Source organism: Quercus suber, unplaced genomic scaffold (assembly GCF_002906115.3).
Source record: "Quercus suber isolate HL8 unplaced genomic scaffold, Cork oak 2.0 scaffold_248, whole genome shotgun sequence".
Taxonomy (NCBI): Eukaryota; Viridiplantae; Streptophyta; class Magnoliopsida; order Fagales; family Fagaceae; genus Quercus; species Quercus suber.
This window is the reverse complement of record NW_027069704.1, coordinates 753,502-758,951: the sequence shown is the minus strand read 5'-3', so window position 1 is coordinate 758,951 and position 5,450 is coordinate 753,502.

Sequence of the window (5,450 nt, the reverse complement as noted above, 5' to 3'; positions counted from 1 at the left end):
AGATGAGTTCATCTCTGCTTTTTGTCAATGCCCTGCTAATTGAGGTGAGCATCAGTATACATCATGTAGACCTTTTGCTAAAGGTCCTGGATTTTTAAACATGGTGATGACTTTTGCACTCCATCCACTCTCTCACTACAACTCCATCACAGAGCCTCGTGCTCGATTTTTGTTATCTCTTCTTGAGCATCTTACTATAGATTTTCCTTCTCATTTTATCATTTCTATCATAGATGTTCATTTAGATTCGGCGTCCAGTGATAAGCTTATCTTTCCTTCCGCTATCACAAGGATCTTACGCCATTTTTCTATCCCTTTTCTTGTGTCCGACCACTTCACACACATTTGTGCCATAGATGCCGCTACCGTAAAATGTAGTGAGACTCAGTTTAGGTCGAGATAGATAGATTCCACTCCTCCCTCCCATTCAGCTCCATCAAGATCTGCTCCATCTACATCTACTCCTTCCTCTATGGGCGATGTATCTCTCAGAGACATCATGGCGCAGCTGCAGTGCATGGATGCTCACCTCAATACACTCTCCTCTGAATTGTATCAGGTGAATATTTGTGTTGGTCATATTACACGACGGCAAGCGACCATGGGTGATTTTGCTCCTGAGGCTACTCCTTCACCACCTCCTCTAGCAACTTCTGACTCTGAGGATGATGATGATGATGGTGATAACGATGACACTTCAGATGATGATGATAGAGATGCTAGCTTTACTGATGAGATGTCTACATGACACTCTACCCTTTGTCACTCGTGACAAAAAAGGGGAGTAGTTTTGGGTTATAAGAGTAGTCATCTTAAGGGGAGAGTTAGTATAGGACATTTTTGATAGGGGGAGTGTTGATATTTAAGGGATGTAGTGAGGTTTTAATATATCTTTTCTTTTCTATTCTTTATAGATACATTGATCATGTATATGAGGTCTTGTGACTAGTTTTACATACATTGTACTTATTTTTTCTCTATATGTGAATGTAGGTTTCTTTCACCTCTCTCTGCATGTATTGTTTCTTCTCTATCTTTATACATATGTTCATTATACTTGTATGCAATCTATTATTTCTATTTCACACAAGATGCCTTAATGAGTTTTGTTTAAAGTGTTTCAGAAATACAGGTTGTCAAAGTCTACTTGCCATAAACTCTCTTCTTGCAAAGTTTTTCAAGAGTTTGTGTTAGGATATATTTTATTGTATTCAACAAGTGAGTATGAGTTGAGTGATTTATGACTTCTCACATATGTTCATTTGTTTGTTGTAGTTTTCTCACGGATTGCCAAAGGGAGAGATTGTTAGAACATATGTGTTTTCACTTGTTAAGAACATATGTCACTTATTTATGTAAATTGGCTAATCCTTTGACAAAACGCACTCTACTTGTAATTGGGTAGTTCTAGGTATTTTTTAATACTTCAAGAAATAAGGTTTCAAGATCAAGTGTTGAAGTCATCAAGTCTGTCCAAGAAAAACAAACTAAAGTGCAATTTCATTAAAGCTCAACATCTACTCGATAGCTCCTCGACACCTGCTATCTGTCGAGATTTATAAAATTAGATTTTTTGATCTGATTTCTTGGGATCCGTAAATATGCTTTTGGGCCTTCTTTTCTCTAAACCCTAAACATATAAATGGATTGTTTTAAGAGCTGTCAAGATATACACAAGTTGCACAAGCATTGAGCAAACTCTGTTCAAGCAATTTGCGATCAAAGACGAAGTTCTTGACCTAGTTCATCTTCTCTGAAGAAGTTGCTGTGTATTTGCACCAAAGGGTTTTGTGACCAAGCATCTTCCTGATCTTCATCATATAGGATGAACTGAAGAACTTTGCAGCCAACCTCTCATTCTAAGTTAGTGTTTGAAGTCGCGTACTAGGATCCACGCATTGGTTAGTCACGTACTTGGGAGCCGTGCATCAAAAGGGGGAACTGTCAATACAGATCAAGTACAATTGGGTATTGGGGTAAGGGTTTAACTGTATGTTAGTAAGGTACTTGAGATTCCTTTACTTGTAATTGCTTAATTTGATAATAGTGGAGTTTCGGGAGTGGTGACCTGAAAATCACCCGATGGGGTTTTTGCCACAAGAGTTTTCCCCATTCGTAAACAAATCACCGTGTCTTTCAATTTTTGCTGCATATTTAGTTTTTGGTGATTTGTTTGTACTTCCATGTACTTGCATGTTAAATTGATTAATTAATAACTTGGCTAAGTAATTAATTGGTTTAATCACAAGGGGTCATTCAATTTGTGGCCGATCAATTTCATTTGGTATCTTGATCACATTTTACTTGTTCCTTATACGTACCTTGTGTTCTACTTGTCGTGAGTTTAATGAAAGTTTGTTGTATGTGGAAATTTTTCAAGATACAGGTGTATAAGGTGCAAGTACTTCACGGCTTCTAGAATTAGGTGTGGGTGAGTTTTGCCTATGTTCCCAAACTCACATTTAAGTCTAGAGTCTGTTTAAGAGTTTTGTCATGAAATAGCCAAATGGGAAGATTGTAAAGTTGTGATTTCCAACTATGTTGTGTTGGCTTTAATTCTGTATCAAATTTGATTATAATTTCTTCAATCATTTTTTCATTGTATATATGTGGGATTAATTGTAAGGGATGAGTGTGAGAGATCGGTGAAGACTCAAGCTCAAAGGATGAACAAGTGGATTTCGCGACTGGCTCACAACTGTCTCACAAGAAGCTTACCCACGAAAAGACCCACGTGTAGAGCACATGACTGGAAAATGAAGAGTCGTACTAGGCTGTATTTTTCGCAAGTGTCTTGTGGGTAAGGCCAACCCGCAATGAAGAGTCGTACTAGGCTGTATCATATCTTTACCCACACTTTATATACTCCCATTACCCACAAATTGTAAGGAGTGCTTTTCAGAGAGAAAACCCTAAAAAAATACACTTGAGAGTTAGAAATTGTCATAATCACAATCATCTACACATTTTCTTGTGGTTTTCCCCAACTCTTACCTTTCCATCTCTATATCATTGAAAGATTGCCAGCCTAAACACTAACCACACCAATCTTGAGTGTAAAGTAAGATTTTGGTACTATTGGGAAGCATGGGAAAGAGCCATTCATTGGCAGATGCAATCGAGCTAAATTGCGAGGTCTGGAAAGTTAGAGAAGACAAGGCTCCGAGAAGTCAGTTGGTAGCAGGAGCTTGAAAGGCTCAAGTACATGGAGTAGACTAGGCTATGAGGTTTTTTGTTATTCTTGTACTCTAACTTTATTCTCTAGTGGATCGATTTTGACTTGAAGGGTCACGAAGAGGTTTTTCGCCGAGTTCTTCGGTTTCCACTTTAATAACATATCTCGGTATTATCTTGTATTTGCATCTTTTTTCCCTACTATTTAAGCTTTTCTTTATTATTATTAATGGATGGATATGGCTTAGGGTAGTGATAATGGTTCTTTGTGCTTATTTACTCTTTTTCCGCACTTAGTATAAGTTAAAGTAAAAGCTATCTAGCCGTAATTTTTAATTAGGGATCAGAGCAAGTTTTTGTATTTTTGCACAAATTCGAGCTTTCAATTACAAATTTACTAGTCGTTGTGATTCCAAAACTAACTGATTGATTTTCTGATGGGTATGTATTAGTGAACACACATGTAGACCAATAATAATCAATCCTGTAAGCAATACGACTGCATTTCATATCTTGGCTCTTTAATCTCTTAGTTGATAAAATGACACCGTATGACTTTTAAGTCTGCGACATCGTTCCCTATCGTTCTTGATTAATGAAATTGGGGTAATTCTACTGTACCCCCTTTTTTTGGGGGTACGACACCCACTAGTAAGCAACCTACTATACCACGTTACCAAAACATCACATTTAATGGTACCATCCTCACATTGTGTAGTACTGACATCACATGTGACTGTACTTTTGTCACATTTGGTGGTTCCTTTATTTTTTTCTCACATTTGATGGTTCTATTGTCACATTGAATAGTACCAACATCACATATGACTATACTTTTGCCACATTCGGTGGTTTCCTTATTTTTTCTCACATTTGACGATTCCATTATCACATTAGGCAATACTAACATTACATTTAACAGTACTTTTGTCACATTCTGTTGTACTCGTACTTTTTTTCTCACATTTGATAGTATTATCCTCAAATTGTGCATTCCAAACATTACATGTGACTTTACTTTTGTCACATTCAGTAGTTCTCTTTTTTTTTTTTTCTTTTTTTTTTTTTTTCACGTTTGATGGTTCTATTGATACATAGGGTAGTACTAACATCTTATTTGACTGTACTTTTCTCACATTTAGTGGTACATTAATTTTTACTTACATTTGACAATTCCATTGTTACATTGGGATTTGGGTAATACTAACATCTTATGTGACCGTACTTTTGTCACATTTAATAGTTCCCTTTTTTTCTCTCACATTTGATGATTTCATTATCATATTAAGTAGTACCAACATCACATATGACAGTACTTTTGCCACATGTAGTTGTATTCGTATTTTTTCCTAACATTTGATGTTACCATCTTCAAATTGTGTAGTACCAAAATCATATGTGACTATACTTTTGTCACATTTAGTGGTTCAATTTTTTTTTTCTCGCAAATGATGGTTCTATTGTCACATTAGGTAATACCAACATCTTATTTGACTGTACTTTTCTCATATTTGGTTGTACTTTAATTTTTTTTTTTCACATTTAACGATGTCATCCTCACATTATGCAATACCAACATCACATGTGACTGTACTTTTGTCACATTTGGTAGTCCCCTTCTCTCTTTCTCACATTTGATAGTTTCATTGTCACATTAGGCAATACTAATATCACATTAGACTATACATTTCTCACATTTGGTGATACTTTTGTCACATTCGATGATTCCTTTTTCTTTTCTTTTTTCCTCACCAAGTACTATACCCCTAAAACCTAAAAAATGACCGAAATACCCTTAGAACCTAAAAAATGATAGAATCACCCTAAAACTTTAAAAAAAAAAATACCAAAATTACTATAAAACCCATAAAATGACCAAAATAACCACGAAACTTTGAAAATGACCAAAATACCCTTAGAAACAAAATTGACCAAATAACCTTGAAATTTAAAAAAAAAAAAAAAAGGCCAAAATTACCATAAAACCTAAAAAAATGACCGAAATAACAATGAAGATGACCAAGAGACCCCTAGGACAAAAAAATTACCACATGACCTTGAAACTTAGAAATTGATTGAAATGACCTTGAAACCTAAAAAGTGACAAAAATACCCTTAGGACCTAAAAAATGACTTTAATACAGTTGAAACCTTAAAATTTACCAAAATACCCCCGAAACCCTCTAATTTTACTATAATACCCTTAAAACCTAAAAAAATTATCAAAATACCCTTAGAACCTTAAAAATGACCAAAATGGTTTTAAAACCTAAAAA